Source organism: Schistocerca americana, chromosome 5 (assembly GCF_021461395.2).
Source record: "Schistocerca americana isolate TAMUIC-IGC-003095 chromosome 5, iqSchAmer2.1, whole genome shotgun sequence".
Taxonomy (NCBI): Eukaryota; Metazoa; Arthropoda; class Insecta; order Orthoptera; family Acrididae; genus Schistocerca; species Schistocerca americana.
In genome coordinates, this window is record NC_060123.1 from 259,885,368 (window position 1) to 259,902,183 (window position 16,816).

Sequence of the window (16,816 nt, forward strand, 5' to 3'; positions counted from 1 at the left end):
AAGAAATTGAGTTTGGTGGGTCTGTGTGAGCAATAATACAGTAATAATACATGAAATGCTTTCCTTGTCATTTTTGTTAATGTAAGTAAATTAAGAAGTATCCTAGTATTCAAAGTTTTTGCTGGAAAGTATGAGACGCTAAGTGGTATCTAGCAGTTGTAACATATTTATGCAGAGGGAGCCTATGAGCACAGGAAAAGTTCAAACTTTGTTAGTTAATTATCTTCTTTGAGCCTCCATCGGCTCTGTTGTAGCTGTGAGGACCTCAGTTCCGTTGTTAGTCGCCGCTGGTAATTGAAAGAATACCACGCATAAGGCACAACTCATACCACACATCATGAATCTTCAGTCTCCTGACTGATTTGATGCGGCCCGCAGCGAATTCCTCTCCTCTGTCAACCTCTTCATCTCATAGCAGAATTTTTAGCCCTCATCGTCAATTATTTGTTGGATGTTCCAGTCTCTACAGATTTTACCGTCTGGTATCATGGAAGGTATTCCTCGATTTCTTCACAGACGTCTTACCATCGTGTCCCTTCTTCATGTCAGTATTTCCTATATATTCCTTTCCTCGTCGATTCTCGGGAGAGCCTCCTCATTCTTCACCTCTTCAGTCCACCGATTTCAACATTCGTCTCTAACACTGTATCACAAATGCTTCTCTTCTTTTCTGATTTTCCTACTGTCGAAGTTTCACTATCGTACAATGCCTTGTTCCAAACATGAATTCTCAGAAATTTCTTCCTCGAATTTAATTCCTATATTTAGTAATAATAGACTTCTCTTGGCCAGGGATGTCCTTTTTGTCAGTGCTAGCCTGCTTTCCGTGTCCTACTTGCTCCGTCCATCATGGGTTATTTTGCTGCCTAGGTGCAGAATTCCTTGAATTCATCTACTTTGCGGTCACCAATCCTGATGTTAAGTTTCTCGCTGTTCATATTTCTGCTACTTCTTTCATTATTTACGTCTTCCTTCGATTTGCCCTCAATCCAAATTTTGTGCTGACTGTTCATTCCATAGTTCTTATAATTCGTCTTCGCATCAGAGAATCTTGTCCCTTATAGTATTTCACCTTGAATTTTAATTCCCCTCTTGACCTTTATTCGTCCGGCCCGGTAGCTGAATGGGCAGTCCGCCTTTCGCCGCGGAGCAGCTCGGACTTGTTTACGTCTCAGCTGCGAACGGTCGCGGAAGAAGCGGTGTTTACACCGTCGTCACTCGCGTGTGTTACTGTTTGAATCGAACGCAATGGCACACAATTTCCGAAAAACCACGATACAGTTCACGTTCTGTAACGAGTATGCAAGACCGAAGGCTTTCGAAATCGAACGTTTCTTGAGGGACGAAGTGCATCTCAATTATACGGAGATTATTGGAATTCATTTATCAATCGTGAGCAGCACTCTTTACGTAAAGATGATTGACGACGCAGCATGTGATAGGATCATTGAAGCCGCCAAACGAGGATTCCAGTTCCGACACTCCGATGGTCATATTGGCGAAGTTTTAGTCGCTCATTCGGGCCTGGGCGTGCGTACGATTCGAATCTTCGAGCTGCCTTTCGAGGTACCCGAATCATTGGTCACTGAATCACTCCAGCCATATGGCAGAGTTATTAGTCATACGGCCGAACGCTGGGCAAGTTTTAGCACGTATCCAGTGCTCAATGGTGTCCGACAGGTGCGAATTGCCCTTACGAAACATGTGCCATCGTACATAAACATCGGCGGCTGTAGAGCTATTGTCATCTACGATGGACAGCCCCGGACATGCTCCGAGTGTGGTGGTGAAGGACATCTTCGATCAGCGTGTATGCAGAGGAGACTCGTGCAACTCCCCAGCGGAGACTTCCAGAATCCGACTACACCAACGTCACTGCCGATGACTAACGTGGCGGCACTTCGCGGGGAGGTGACGCCGAGGTCGGAGCGCACCATCGAACCGACGCCGCAGTTGATTGAGGCGCCTTCGGACGCCACTGAAGAAGGAATGGCTCCGACCAACCTCCAATCTCAGACACTACAGGTGGCGCAGAAAGAGGATGAGAGCATCACAATAGGCATGGAAGCTGAAGTGGAACGGCTCCAGGGCATTGTGGCGGCGGCGGGAACGCAGGAGATGCAAGATGCGCCAACACCAGAGGCCGAGGTTAGGGCCCGCAAACAACGCTCGCCAAAGCGCCGCAAGAAGCGCCGACTAAACTCTGCGGAGACGCTCCCTTCTCTTCTAGGGAGCCCAGACGAGTCTAACACTATGGACCTGTCTGACATGGAACCACAAGCTTCGGATGTCGCAGATCATATGAATTCGGACAGTGAAATGATGTCATATCGTTCAGACGACGCATCCGCTCAGGGGCCTGCTACCCCTTCGGCGATGGAGTCTACAGCTGCGAAAGAACAACAGATGTCACACATCAATGCCGCACAGGAAAATTTGGAGCACACCAATAGTATCAGCTGGTATGAGCAGGACGACGAAATCACCGATGCGGACCATTCTATTGGCGGGGCCTTGCATCCGACCGCATCTCAAGAAACCTAATGCCGCAGGGACACGTTCCTCGGGCGACCCTCGGCGGATGTGCAAAGGGACTATCGACACGGTGAAACTTTGTCATTTTAACATCATGTGGAGATGACAGCTACTCGACCCCAGGCATACAGAATAGGGACAGTGAATGTAAATACCATTAGATCGCCCGTGAAACAGCAGTTGTTTAGGGACATGATATACGCGTCGGATGTGGATATACTGATGGTGCAGGAAATTTACGTTCCTGAGTTCCAGGAAGTACATGGATACATCTCATACACCTCGCCGCACTCGAACAACGACAGTGGAACGGCGATATTGGTCCGGGACGGGATTCCGGTCCGAGACCTGGCTTATCTACCTTCGGCACGAGGACTGGCGATAACTGTTAATGGAATTCGCATTCTCAATGTTTATGCCCCTTCCGGCACAGAAAACAGACGGGCGCGTGCGAGATATTATTCGGAAGAGATTGTGCCCTTATTTACCGGCAGATTCGATCATTTCATTATAGGTGGTGACTTCAATTGTGTTTTAGCCCAAAAAGACCAGACACCACATTACAATACCTGTCGTGAATTGCATGTGCTATGCCGGAAACTGGAGTTAAGCGACACCTGGGACATGATTCATAGGAACCGTGACGGATATACTTTTTTTACCAGTCACTCGGCGAGCAGACTCGATCGAATATATGTTTCGGTTGGCCTACAGGATAAGGTGGTCGACGCGGAACGATGGCCTGCGGGCATTTACTGATCATCTGGCTTACATTTGTACCATGTCACTCCCTAGGCAAAGTGTGTGGAGAAGCCGCGGGACATGGAAGCTCAATTCGTCCCTTTTGGCGGACCCCGAATGTCGTCAGAGAGTCGAGGAGGTATGGGCCACATGTCAACGCCGTCTACCAACGTATACCTCCGTGCTTCAATGGTGGCTCGAGTGCACTAAGCCGGCAATAAGAAGAGCTCTAATACAGTATGGTCGGGATAAGGCTAGATGGCAGAGAGACACTCTTGATTATTATTACACCATGCTTCGTGAGCTGTCCTTCCAGGTGCCGTCTGCAGAACATCATGCGGAAGTTCAGCGTGTCAAGGCACAAATCCTATCGATCACGCGACGACGACTGGGTGGCATCCCAATACGGGCAAGATGTCTTGACACCATCACTGGGGAACGTACCTCGATGCACCATGTGTCGCGGGAACATAAGCGTTATCGCCGGGCATTGGTAACAGTGCTCCACGGCTTAGATGGCCGTCAACTGACAACACAACAGGACATTGCAAATGAATATTTAGAGCATTTCCGCCATCTCTATGCCGGTGCACCGACGGACGGTCAGGGAGGGGAAGAGATACTGCAACATCTGCTAACGACACTGACAGAGACGGACAAGGCAGCGCTTATGGAGCCACTCACGGAAGACGATATAAAGGTGACACTCACGAAAGGAGCGGCCCATAAATCACCGGGGCCAGATGGGATTACGCTCGAGTTTTATCGAGAATTCGCGGACATGATGATGCCACAGTTGGTGTCGATGTACAATGAGGCGATGAGTCCGAACATGCGCCTACCGTCGGATTTTGTGACGGGCTTTCTTCTTCCCATCCCGAAGATGGCGGGGAGTCGCAGTGTTAATCAATATCGGCCTCTCACTATGCTAAACAACGATTATAAAATTTTTGCACGGCTACTAGCGCCTCGTCTCAAGCTGGCGATATCCAGGACAATATCCCCTGATCAGGCTTGCCTAGGGGTGCGAAGCAACATCTCCTCGGCGTTAAGTGAATACCGTGACGTTACCGCCCTTGCGGAAACTTGTAAAATGCGAGCAGCGATGATATCTGTGGACTTCGATCGTGCGTTCGACAGGATAAACCATGACTTCTTGGCGTCAGTCATGAGCCGAATGGAGATTTCACCTGTTTTCATCTCCATCATTATGAGGCTAATAAGAGGGGCTACATCGAAGGTGATTGTAAACGGTCGGGAAGCGGGCTCGGTCCCTATTAACAGCTCCGTCCGACAAGGGTGCCCACTCTCCATGATGCTGTTTGCGATAGCGCTTGAGCCGCTGATGTGTGTTATGAGGCGCTCACTTACTGGGATAGCGCTTAATGAGACCTCCTTCGTTTGTCGCGCATATGCGGACGACCTGATCCTTCTTGTCAGATCAGGTCATGAAGTGCATCAGGCTGTTGAATATCTAGACTCTTACGGGACGGCAGCAGGCAGTGTCATTAACATGACGAAATCCAAAATTATGCACATTGGACGGGGTCTGGAAGACGTACCGGGACCGTTTCAGACGGTGGAATCGCTGAGATGTCTGGGGATCACATTTACCCGTTCACTACGGCGGTCAGCGGCGGCGAGTTCTCGGCGGCTTCTGCAAAATGTTCGTCTGGCGATACGGAACAACTCACTGAGAGCCTTTGACATGATCCAGCGTGTGGCATACACTAACGTTCACATAGCGTCACGACTGCCCCATTTAGCGCAGATCCTACCAATACCGAAGGGTATTGCCGACCGCCTCATGGCTGCCTTTGGTTACTATGTTAGTATTGGGATGTTATTTAAGATCACATATGACACGTTAACGCTACAATTCCGGAACGGTGGCCGCAACCTCGCAAACGTGCGAAACAAAGCTCTGACGCTTTACATGCGAGCGATGATACGAAATTGGCAACAACGAAAGCACACCATAACGTCAGCTCTGATAGAAGTACTTGTTCCGCCTTCGTACGAACCCCCTATTGCGGTGGCCAATATTTCGCCTTCTCTTGCACACATTGCCTCATTTCTTGTTGATTACGGTTATGTTCGTCTGAAAGTACCTTCGACGAGAATACCCACGACTCGGGAGATCTATAGGTGCTTGATGGATCACCATACCCGCAACGTAATGGAATTCAAATACCCGTCGAGAACGTGGAACCATATTTGGTGTGCAGTGCATACTCCATTACTGTCAACAGCAGCGAGATCGATGTGGTACATTCTTATAAACCGTAAACTTGTGACCAGGAGTCGATTACATACAATTCATATGGTCGATTCTCCTCTTTGCACAAACTGTGGCCTGTTAGCAACGGAAGAACATGGTTTAGTGTGTGGCGCAGCGAGGGACGTCTGGATGCTGACGCGTCGAATATTGGCCTTCCTTCGGCGCACTAACTACACAGAAATCACATCGGATGTACTTTTTCTACCGGACAAGACCTTTTTTCCCAAACAAAAGACGTATGTGGTCAATTGGATCGCTGGACATGCGACGAAATATTTGTATTCGTACGATATTAAGTCCGTGATGGATTATTGGATGTATTTACAAGAACAACACGAGCTCATACGGAGTCATACAAAATACAGGACTTACTTTTCCAATTTTTTAGGAAGTATTTTTCACAATCCGCCCGACAGCTGGGGTGTCCCAGAACTGAGAAGACTCCTGCAGCAGAACGACTAGAGACAATACTGCGCGGTTCAGTTGTATTGGCATACAGCACACTGAGAAGAAAACTGGCCCCTACATGGTCGACGCAGGAGAAATACATAAATATATGCCGCCCACAAAGGCAGAAATGGTCAAGATTATATGGCTGTCTGCCAGATTTATGATGCGACACCGTGTGCTGCAGGGATTGTGATGCAGATGATAACTTCATTTTCACTCCCGCCCGTGACTAGGATTGTCATTTACTTTACTCATGTTACACAAAAAAAAGGGCGGCCTTTACGTTGATTTTCTGGTTTCCAAATTGTTTTTGCTTTGTTTTTGCTGTCTCGATTCTTTTCTTATCCCTAAGATGATACAATTGTACTAATAAAGATTGTTTGTTTACCCTGCCTTCCTGCTCCCACAAACAAGATAAAAAAATCCGCTTGGAATACGGATTTTTATTTTTTTATTATCACCTTCATTTAACTTGTATGTAACTCTTATTTATGTATTTGTATAAAAAAAAAGCGGTTCTAAAAATAAAAAAAAAGTAGTTCTAACTTCTAGGGAACTGATGACCATAGATAAAAAAAAAAAGTGGTCAGCGTGACAGACTGTCAATCCTATGGGCCCGGGTTCGATTCCCGGCTGTGTCGGAAATTTTCTCCGCACAGGGACTGGGTGTTGTGTTGTCCTAATCATCATCATTTCATCCCCATCGACACGCAGGTCGCCGAAGTGGCGTCAAATCGAAAGACCTGCAGACCTGCACCAGGCGAACGGTCTACCCGACGGGAGGCCGTAGCCACACGACATTTCCATTTTACCTTTATTTTATGTCCGTCATTGCTCCTTCGATGTATGGATTGAACAGTGTTGGCGAAAGACTACATTCCTGTCTTACACTCTCTTTAACCCGAGCACTTCGTTCTTGGCCTTCCACTCTTATTTGTCCCTCTTGGTACTTGTTCATATTGCATATTATCCGTCTTTCCCGATAGCTTACGATTATTTTTCACAGTATTTTGAACATCTTGCACCCTTTGACATTGACAAACGCTTTTTGTAGGTCGACAAATCCTATGAACGTGTCTTCATTTTTCTTAAGTCTTGCTTCCGTTATCAACTGCAATGTCAGAATTGCTTCTCTGGTGTCTTTACCTTTCCTAAAGCCAAACTGATCTTCACCTAATACATCATTAAATTTCTTTTCCATTCTCTTGTAAGCAACTTGGATGCATGAGCTGTTAAAGTGATTGTGCGATAATTCTCGCAGTTGTCGGCTCTTGCAATATTCGGAAAAGTGTGGATGATAGTTTTACGAGAGTCAGATGGTAATATCGCCAGACTCATACAATCTGCACATCGACGTCAATAGTCGTTTCATTGACTTGTAAATAATAGATTTCAGCTAACAGTCGTCCTTTTGAAATTTTGTTGGCAGATCTAGATTTCAGCTACAAACTAGCCATTCTGAATGCACTATCATGGTTGATCAGCGCATGTAATGCCTGTTGGTAAGGCTTCACCCACAGTGGATGAAGCCCGACCATTCAGAATGTCTAGTTTCTAGCTGAAATCTAGATCCGCCAATAAAATTTCAAAAGGACGACTGTTAGCTGAAATCTATTATTTACAAGTCAATATAACAGTCGCTGAGTGCAGCCGCCTTCGGAATGGAAGGTAACCTGAGTCGTTTTATTGCCACTTTCCCTAATGATTTTAGAAATTCTGATGGAATGCTTTCTATTCCTTCTGTCTTGTTCGATCTTAAGTCTCCCAAAGCTCTTTTAAATATTGATTCCATAAGTTGATCCCCTGTCTCTTCTATATCGACTCCTGTTTCTTCTCTTATCAAGTTATCAGGCAAGTCTTCCCCCTCATAGAGGCCTTCAATGTACTCTTTCCATCTATATGCTCTCTTCTCTGCATGAACATTACTAACCTGTAAAACTCGAAGTAACCAGATTGTAGGAGAGATATGTGCAAATAAATATTGCAGTGGTTTTACAAGAAAGATTTTTGAGAGACGTGTGAGGATCTTTTAGCCTAGAAAATGAGATAACTAAAAATTCAGTAAGGTTGGACTCAAACCACCACGCTCACCAAACAATGGGAAGGACATTATGGGAGCTATTTTTTCTAAAATTCAAGGTTGGAGGGAGAGGGTGGGGATAAGGGAATTTGATAAAATCATGCGGTAGGAAACGTCCTGCTATTCGTGATACGAGTTACATTTCTGCTGATATTGGTTGTGTGTGTAAATAATGATAATCAGTGCGAGTGATCGATGAAGGATGCGAGGTCATGTCAGGGCCAGCCGCAGTCACGAACGTATGGGCAAACTCTCGGAGAACTAGTCCTTGGGGCACACCGTCTAAGAGACATGATGGCGTATGCTGCCAACAAACCGATGAAGTCAAAGTAGTTAAATACTCGGGCAACGAGCGTAGAGGAGAACAGAGCAAATACGGGGATCCCGCGTCGCGGATGTAGACAAGGTCCTAGAGGAGGCTGTTGATCATTGCCTTCCTCCGATCTGGTATGGAGTACCAAGCGTATCTCTGCGTCGTGTGAGTAAGTGCCTGTACAGTTTTGTGTTTGGTTTTGCGTTTATGGATGAAGGGAAGAGAGGGTCAGAGCCGCTGTTAGGATATCTCTCTTCTACGTCGGCCTTAGCTTTCCCGTTCGAAGCACTGGTCTTCTTCAACAGTGTCACATGCCCTCCCTTCATGAGACAGTAAGGAGAGGCTTGGGATTTGCGCAAAGACTGATGCTCTGGCTCTTCTCCCTTTGCAGGCCGAATACTGGAAGTGAAAATTTTCCATATCCAGGATCTGAACCGCCTTATCGCCAAGCCGAGCGCCACCACATAAGGGCGTGTTAGCGACCTCGGCTACGGACAGGTAACAAACTGACTGTTGCTTGGTAGTAATGCGAACAGTATCACGCCAGTGAAAGTCCGCCTGCCAATGTTCTGTTTGTCTCAAAGCCATTTCTAACTAACGCTCAGAAAGTGGCATTGGGAGTATCATTAGCAAAATGAGCATACAATTTCTTAAAATCTTAGTTTGTGATGGAAAGATGTCAGTTCTTTGGTTTAAGCATTTCAGAGTAAGGTGTGATGTAAATCTCTAAATACATACTATTTTATACCACGGGCACAGCCGTGAAAAATCAAGGTAAACTGAACTTGAAGGAAACCGCGGACAGCTGTTAATTGATGATTTATTCAGACGACCGGTTTCGCTTCGTTAAAGCAGCAACTTCAGGTAACAAGTCACCTGAAGAGGCTGCTTTAATGCAGCGAAACTGGTCATGTGAATAAATCATTAAACAGCAGCTGTCTGCGGTGTTATTCAAGTTCACTTTACCTTGAGTTCTGTAGAAGATAACTGTCATAAAGTTAGCAGAGGCTAGCAATACTCGGGTGAGATATTTTAATTAGAGTATCTGACTGAAATATTCAGGTCGGATGTGCACTTTTCGTAAAAAAGTGCTTCACGTACGACGGAAGTGAACGTCCGCAGTTCACACAGTGTGTGCACTGGTTCCTACAGTTCCCTTGGCAGCTGCCACATCTCACCTCCCAGCGTCTCCCCATAGTTGAGCACACAGTACCCATTGCAACTATAATGAACCTGCCTTTATCTACAGAAAGTGCTCAGAATGACGTCACATTATCAAACACTCGTCTGCCGTGCCAATTAATGGATTTTGTGTGTTAATTAAAGATTTATTGTTCCTATGTTAATTATTTACGTGTTAATTGAAATACACTCTTCTACTTGCATTCGGTTCAACCGAGATACAGGTAATATGATAACCTCCGTCGTTTGCAGTAGCATAATAACTGTCCTGTGTGATGCAACGCAACCTTTGCAAACATCATGCATTGGATGACATAGCGCAGTTGAATCCAGTAGTCTCTTGCAAAGCCTTCTATGTGAACACGAGTCATATTTACTCCTTTGTTCCAATAAGTGCTTCTATAATTTGAAGTGTACACAGTACAGGTAACTGGACACGTCTGTTGGATACATCCGGAGATACCCACTCGAATAAATGTAATTAACGCGCCTGTATCAAACAAGTACAGATATTACAAGCAAAAAGGTAGGCGTTGCCTAAATTGCACATTACGAGCAAAGAAATGTAATTGATATATTACATAAATTTAAATTTGAACCAAAGATACTATAGTCTGCAGGAATCAGTCAGTTATCTGAACTGTTGTGGAAGAAAGTCAGCAGATGAATTACATCTCAAATCACACAGCGTTCTCCAAAATTGATAGCTGTTTGCCTTCAGTCATCAACACTGGAAGGAATCGGGACATTACGATGCTAAGCCCCGAGGTTGCTGCCCATCTAACGTGTTCATAACACGGGGGGACCCTTCAGCAGTGATATCCAACAGCTAGCTCCTAGTTCATGTATGCCCTTTTTAGCTTTTTGAGGCTGTTAACCGGTTCAGGAAAAGTTGGGCTATTTTGTGCGCGAGACAGAATTATTATCAATCGGATGAAGTAAAATTATCCTGCACATATTCCGCAAAAGATAATTATTCGATACCGGTATAGGTAGATTCCTGCAATACACTCAAAATGGTTACATGACCAGAGCTCATACTACATGCTGCAGGGCGGTTCAAAAAATGGCTCTGAGCACTATGGGACTTAACATCTATGGTCATCAGTCCCCTAGAACTTAGAACTACTTAAACCTAACTAACCTAAGGACAGCACACAACACCCAGCCATCACGAGGCAGAGAAAATCCCTGACCCCGCCGGGAATCGAACCCGGGAACCCGTGTGTGGGAAGCGAGGACGCTGCCGCACGACCACGAGCTGCGGGCTCAGGGCGGTTGATGGTGCGTTACTAACACCCCCTTTTTAGGAGTGTCCTTAAAATCCGATTCTCTTAAATCCCACCAACTACCACTTTGTGTTCACGATGAAGATCCCCCGGTTCTCGCAAGCACTGACAAATTGCAAAGAAGGTTTTGTGGTGTTGAGGTTTCTCATGTCAGGGTACTGACACATGCAGATACGAACGTCTCTTGCATAGCCTGTCACCTCGCCATAGCAGTCACGGCATGAAACCAAAATGTTCGTAGTACCTGCTGCATCCATAATCGCACGTGCGAACAGCAACTGGCGAGTCTCACTGAAGGCTCAGAAGGAGAAAAATTACTACGAATTGGATAAGGCGCGTGCCTCTTATGACCAACAGGCACGCTCGTAAACGATGTCTCCTCTGACAAATTAATAGTCTCACAAAGCTTACTGGAAAAGTACATAAGAATGTTGAATAGAGGTATTCGGTTAAAGTTCCTTTAAAGTCGACCGAACAGTCGAGTAAAGGCACGTAACAGTACTGACACGAAAATAAAATTGCGAAAAGGAAGGAAGAAGGGAGGGGGACTCAACCTCTCGTCGGCAACGGCGTGATTGCAGAAAACGCTTGAGTAGCGAAAGAATGGCGAAGAACATGAGCACTGTTCCCTTCGGAAAAACACCCAAACTTTTTTTTTTTTTAGTCACCAGTCTCCAATCTGGTTTGATACAGCCCGTCAAGGATCCTCTCATGCGCCAACCTCTTCATCTCAGAATAACACTGCAACCTAACTCCTTAATTATTTGCTAGATGTACTCCAGTTCCTTTCGCCCTCTACGGTTCCCTCTAGTACCGTAGAAGTTATTCCGTGATGTCTTAACAGATGTATTCTTCTGGTCAGTGTTTTCCATATATTCCTTACCTCACAGATTCTCTGGAGAACCTCCTCATTCCTTACCTTATCAGTCCACTTAATTTTAAACATTCTTCTGAAGCACTACATCTCAAATGCTTCGATTCCATTCTGTTACACTTTTATCACAGTCCATGTTTCACTAGCATGCAATGCTGTGCACCAAATCTACATTCTCAGATATTTCTTACTCAAATTAAGGCTTATGTATGGTTCTAAAACACTTCTCTTGGCCAGCGATGGCCTTTTTGCCAGTGCCAGTCTGGTTTTTATGACATTCCTGCTCCGTCCGTCATGGGTTATTTTGCTATTTAGGTAGCAGAGTTCCTAAATTCGTCTGCTTCGTGGCCATCAATCCCCTTGTTAAGTTTCTCGCTGTTCTCATTTCTGCTACTTCTTAATACTTCGCGTTGCTTTCGGCTTTCTTCGATTTGCTCTCAATCCAGATTTTGTACTCATTAGACGGTTCATTCCATTCAGCACATCATGTAGTTCTTCATCAGCGAATCTTATCATTAATATCCTTTCAGCTTGAATTTTAAGTGCCGCGCGGGATTAGCCGAGCGGTCTAGGGTGCTGCAGTCATGGACTGTGCGACTGGTCCCAGCAGAGGTTCGAGTCCTCCCTCGGGCATGGGTGTGTGTGTTTGTCCTTAGGATAATTTAGGTTAACTAGCGTGTAAGCTTAGGGACTGAGAACCTTAGCAGTTAAGTCTCATAAGATTTCACACACATTTGAACATTTTGAATTTTAATTCCATTCTTGACTTTCTTTCATTTCCATCATTGCTTGAGCGATGTCCAGACCGAACACTAGGGGCTGACCTATACCCCTTTTAATCTGAGCATTTCGTTCTCCGTCTTCCAGTGCATTTGTATAAGTCAATTTGGGGAACCAAGTAGAAATTTAATATGGACGGCCATTCGAGTCCATGTCTAAACCACTGTGCAATGTCCCTGCATCTGGAGCAGTCAAATGCTTCCGCGTCGCGGTAGGCGTGACGTGAACCGTTTACCGACCCTGCCTTCGGAAGCTGCGTCCCGGCTGGTCCCGATGTGGAAGGAGCCGGCGGGCGCTTGACAAAGTGCGGTCATTAGGCGGTCGGCGGATGGGTTCATTCAAGCCGCCAGATTAGAGTCAAGCCGGGGAGCGCTGCTGGCACTTTAGGGCCGCGGTCGGCATTACTCACTGGCCAGGATTCAGGGGGAGGCACCCAGCGTCTCGCGGTCCCGTTAAACTGGGCCACAGATAGCATCGGCGATGCCTCCCGGTCCGCGGTGTAACACACACCTAGCAGCCGCTAAACGGCAGCCGTGAATCCACGTCCCGCGGCCACGGGGGACGATCCGTGCCGACGCTGGGCGAAGAAGGGCGCCAGAGGAGCCGGGGCTGCAGTCCAGTGTCTGCGGCGTAAATTTCGCCGCTTATCTAGCGCCGGAGTTCCGTCCGCTCTCCTCCTCAGGCGGGCTGACCAACTTTAAGAGCTCTCGTTCACGCGCCATTTAACGTCGAATCCTACAAATTTGGTCTCGGCGAGTACGTGTGACGGAGTAATTCTCCAGTCTGTCGTGGGAAAGGCGTCGAGTATAACTTGTAACGAACGGCTGTCGTAAACATGCACTCGCTAATGCACTGAGCACTTCGAGAGCGGCGTTCGAGCGCTTGCGCCAGGTGGTCGGAGGAGACACGACGTCGTCTCATTTCTTCAGTACAGGCAGCCATGCTTGAAATGAGGCGATCTGTGCTGCGTGTTGCATAAAGAGGAAGTTTCTCACTTCTACCATTGAGGGCAAATCCATGTACTTCATTTCACAGTCTGGCAAAATGCATAGATGCTATCTATTCCCTACTGACAAAAACCGACGTGGGTTCAAATGGCTCTGACCACTATGGGACTTATCATCTGAGGTCATCAGTGCCCTAGAACTTTAATCTGCTTCAATCTAACTAACCTAAGGACATCACACACATCCATACCCGAGGCAGGATTCGAACCTGCGACCGTAGCGAACACGCGGTTCCAGACTGATGCGCCTAGAACTCCTCGGCCACACCGGCCGGCACCGACGTAGGCTTTCATTATCACTAACGTAACAGGAGATGCTCTTGACGAATGGGTGTAGTGAAATTAATAATTAACATGTTGTGTATATGCAGACGGACAAGTTTTAGATATTTAAGAAAATTCTACATCCTTCCTTCTCCCCCTTGCCCTTCCAGGGGCACGTATGTCCCGAAACTAGGGCCGTGAAATATTGCATCATTTTTCTCTCCCTTCACTGGACTTACCTTCCCACTCCTCTGACTAACTTCTCTCACTCTACTGACCCCAGTGTCGAAACCTGGCTGTTATTTAGGTTCTCAGCCGGTTTGATTCCCTGTATCACTTTATCCGTAAAGTCCAGTTCCTGCTTTCGCGTTTGACTCAACTTTTTCTTCTTTTTTTCAAAATTTGCATATTACTGCTAGTTGTTTGGAGAAGTACACAGCGGATGGCACCCTTTTAATCACCTACACATTCGCAGTTCCTTGTGAAGAAGCATATATGATAGCCAATCCCAACGTTGTGAGTTTGTCGTAACCAATCCGAGGTGAGGAGTCGTCATGTACCCTTTCGACCAAGCGTCCTGAAAACGCAGTTCTCACACATTTTACGCCTGAGCTGTTCATGCTGGAAACCTTATCCTTTAGGGACATCGGGACTCAGAGCATCGGCCAAGTGGACGTTGGTGTGGCTAGGTGGAGTCCGACTGGAGTAAGCGACGTCATGGCGGACACCTCGCAAATTGAAAGAAACTTACGCCAGATACTAGCCGTGTAGAACCGGATGTCACAGAGAATGAGAGAAGAAAATTTCATGCGGAAACATATCTCAGCGTGGGCGGTGATAACATCGCCGTTGGGCGCCCATAAGATCCAAAAACACACACACACACACATCTCAGCCATCCCTTCCGTACCTTAAGGGCGAGGGACAGGCTAGGAAAGAACCAGGGACAGGCTAGGAAACAAGGAATGAATTTATTCAATATTTAGTTAACATTAAGACAGATGATGGTCCACTCACAACAACGAAGTCTATGTTTCTTACGAACAATATCGAAGATAAGATCGCCGAAGTAGCTGTCCTGAAGCAGAGCGCATCGTTTCTGATTTAAGCAGTAACTGAAACACAATCTCAAACATTCTGTGCCTGCACGAAGGTAGGTGACATCTCTGTAGCTATTATTCCACACAAAAGCTTTATATAAGTCAAGCCCCTGTCTTGCAGAAATCTAACACTACGTTGTGACCAAGAATTGAAAACAAACTGGTAATTTTGCGCTTTTAATTTCGTATGGCACATACAGAGAGGGCAAAGCAAAATCGTGCTGACGCAGATATCACTGTATTGGCACTTCTGTGGTGTACTGCCCATTCGTCTCTTATAGGGCGCCAAAACGATGGTGCTCTCTCCGATAGCTATACAATAATTCAGGCAAATCACATTAATGGTTTTTATTACAATAAAGTAGATTGACAATACTTAACTTTGGTTGACAAGAACGTGTCGCTATCGATTGGAAACATGGAAACAGTCGGTGTTCTTCTCTATACACAATGTCCGTACAAGCAGGTAATACGTGGTTTGTCCACAAAGTAAGTTCCGATCGGTCGCAAATTGGAAACCACAGTGAAACCCAGAAACGTTTCATTTGCAACAGTTAGATACACCTTCCACCTTCTTCTATACATAGTCGCCGCTCCAATTTCGAGTTTTGTCACAGTGTCGTATCAACTTTCCAATATCCTCGTCATAGAAAGCAGCTGCCTGTGCTTTCGGCCATTTATCTGCACTGATCTGCAGCTCGTTGTCTGTGGAAAAATTTTGTCTTCATAGCCAGCGGTTCTTGTGGGCACAGATGAGACTCAGGGGGAGCCATTTACGGACTGTATTGTGGGTGATCAAACACTTCTCATTGGAAACGCAGCAGGAGCGTCTTCATTGCCCCTGCAGTGTGCGGGCGAGAACTGCCATGAAGAAGGAACTGCTCGACAGTTGTGTTATGTGGGCTGCATGACACAGGCGAAATCTCTAACCAGGCCCTCCCCTCATATTTGGCGGGAGACACTATTCCCTGCACATCTTAACGTGCTCACTGTTCACTCAAAACTGAAAAGAGCGACGCGACACGATCGACGGGCATACTAGAGACACTGCCCAACACATCTCTGCAAAGCTTTACCGTATTTTTCCCAGTGGTTTCCATTTCGCGACCGATCGGAACTTACTTTCTGGACAACCCTCGTATAAGGCACAAGTCTCAGTATAACAGTTAGTATATTGGCTCTATTAGTGTGCGTCTACTACTGTCCGGCCGAGGTAGGCAGGAGCGGCGCTTACATTCTCTTTGTGTAGAGGCCGCTCTTGTCGTAGTGCGGTCCTAGTCAGTGGACTATCGGCTGACGTCGCCTCACAGCCTCCTCTGCTCCTGAGTTCTTCAACTTCGTGCCGGAGTTTGTCGTTACGCCGGAACAACTTGAAGGATACGTCTTAGGAAAAAAATAAAATAAAAATCATGGTATATTTATCCGATCAAAAGAATCGGGACACCACATATACCGCGGAATTGAGCTCTAAATGTCACTAGAAGCAGAGATGTCGTTATTTGTGTTCAGTAGAGAAGCTATAACAGCGGAACGGGTCTGTCAGGAAGACTCAGTGATGTCCAATGTGAAGTAGTCATTGGCCGTGACCTGAGTAAAAAAATCTGTCAGTGACATATCAAACCTTCTAAAGCTGCTGGACGGTTGGGTATGTAATTGTGAAGTGGAAACAAGAAGAAGTAATCAAAGCTAAATCAAGACTAAGCAGACCACTTGTACTGAGGAAAAGAGGCCGTCAAGCATTTCTGCGGTTGGTTGTAAGACATTGTATGAAATCAGCGGAAGGAACCACTTATGAGTACCAAAGTTCTGCCATCAATCCAGCTGGCACAACGAATTTATGAAAGAAATTACAAAGAGTGTGGTATAGCCGTCGAGTGCTGTCTATAATCAGTGGTAAGCCATACTTAAAATGACGTAAAGA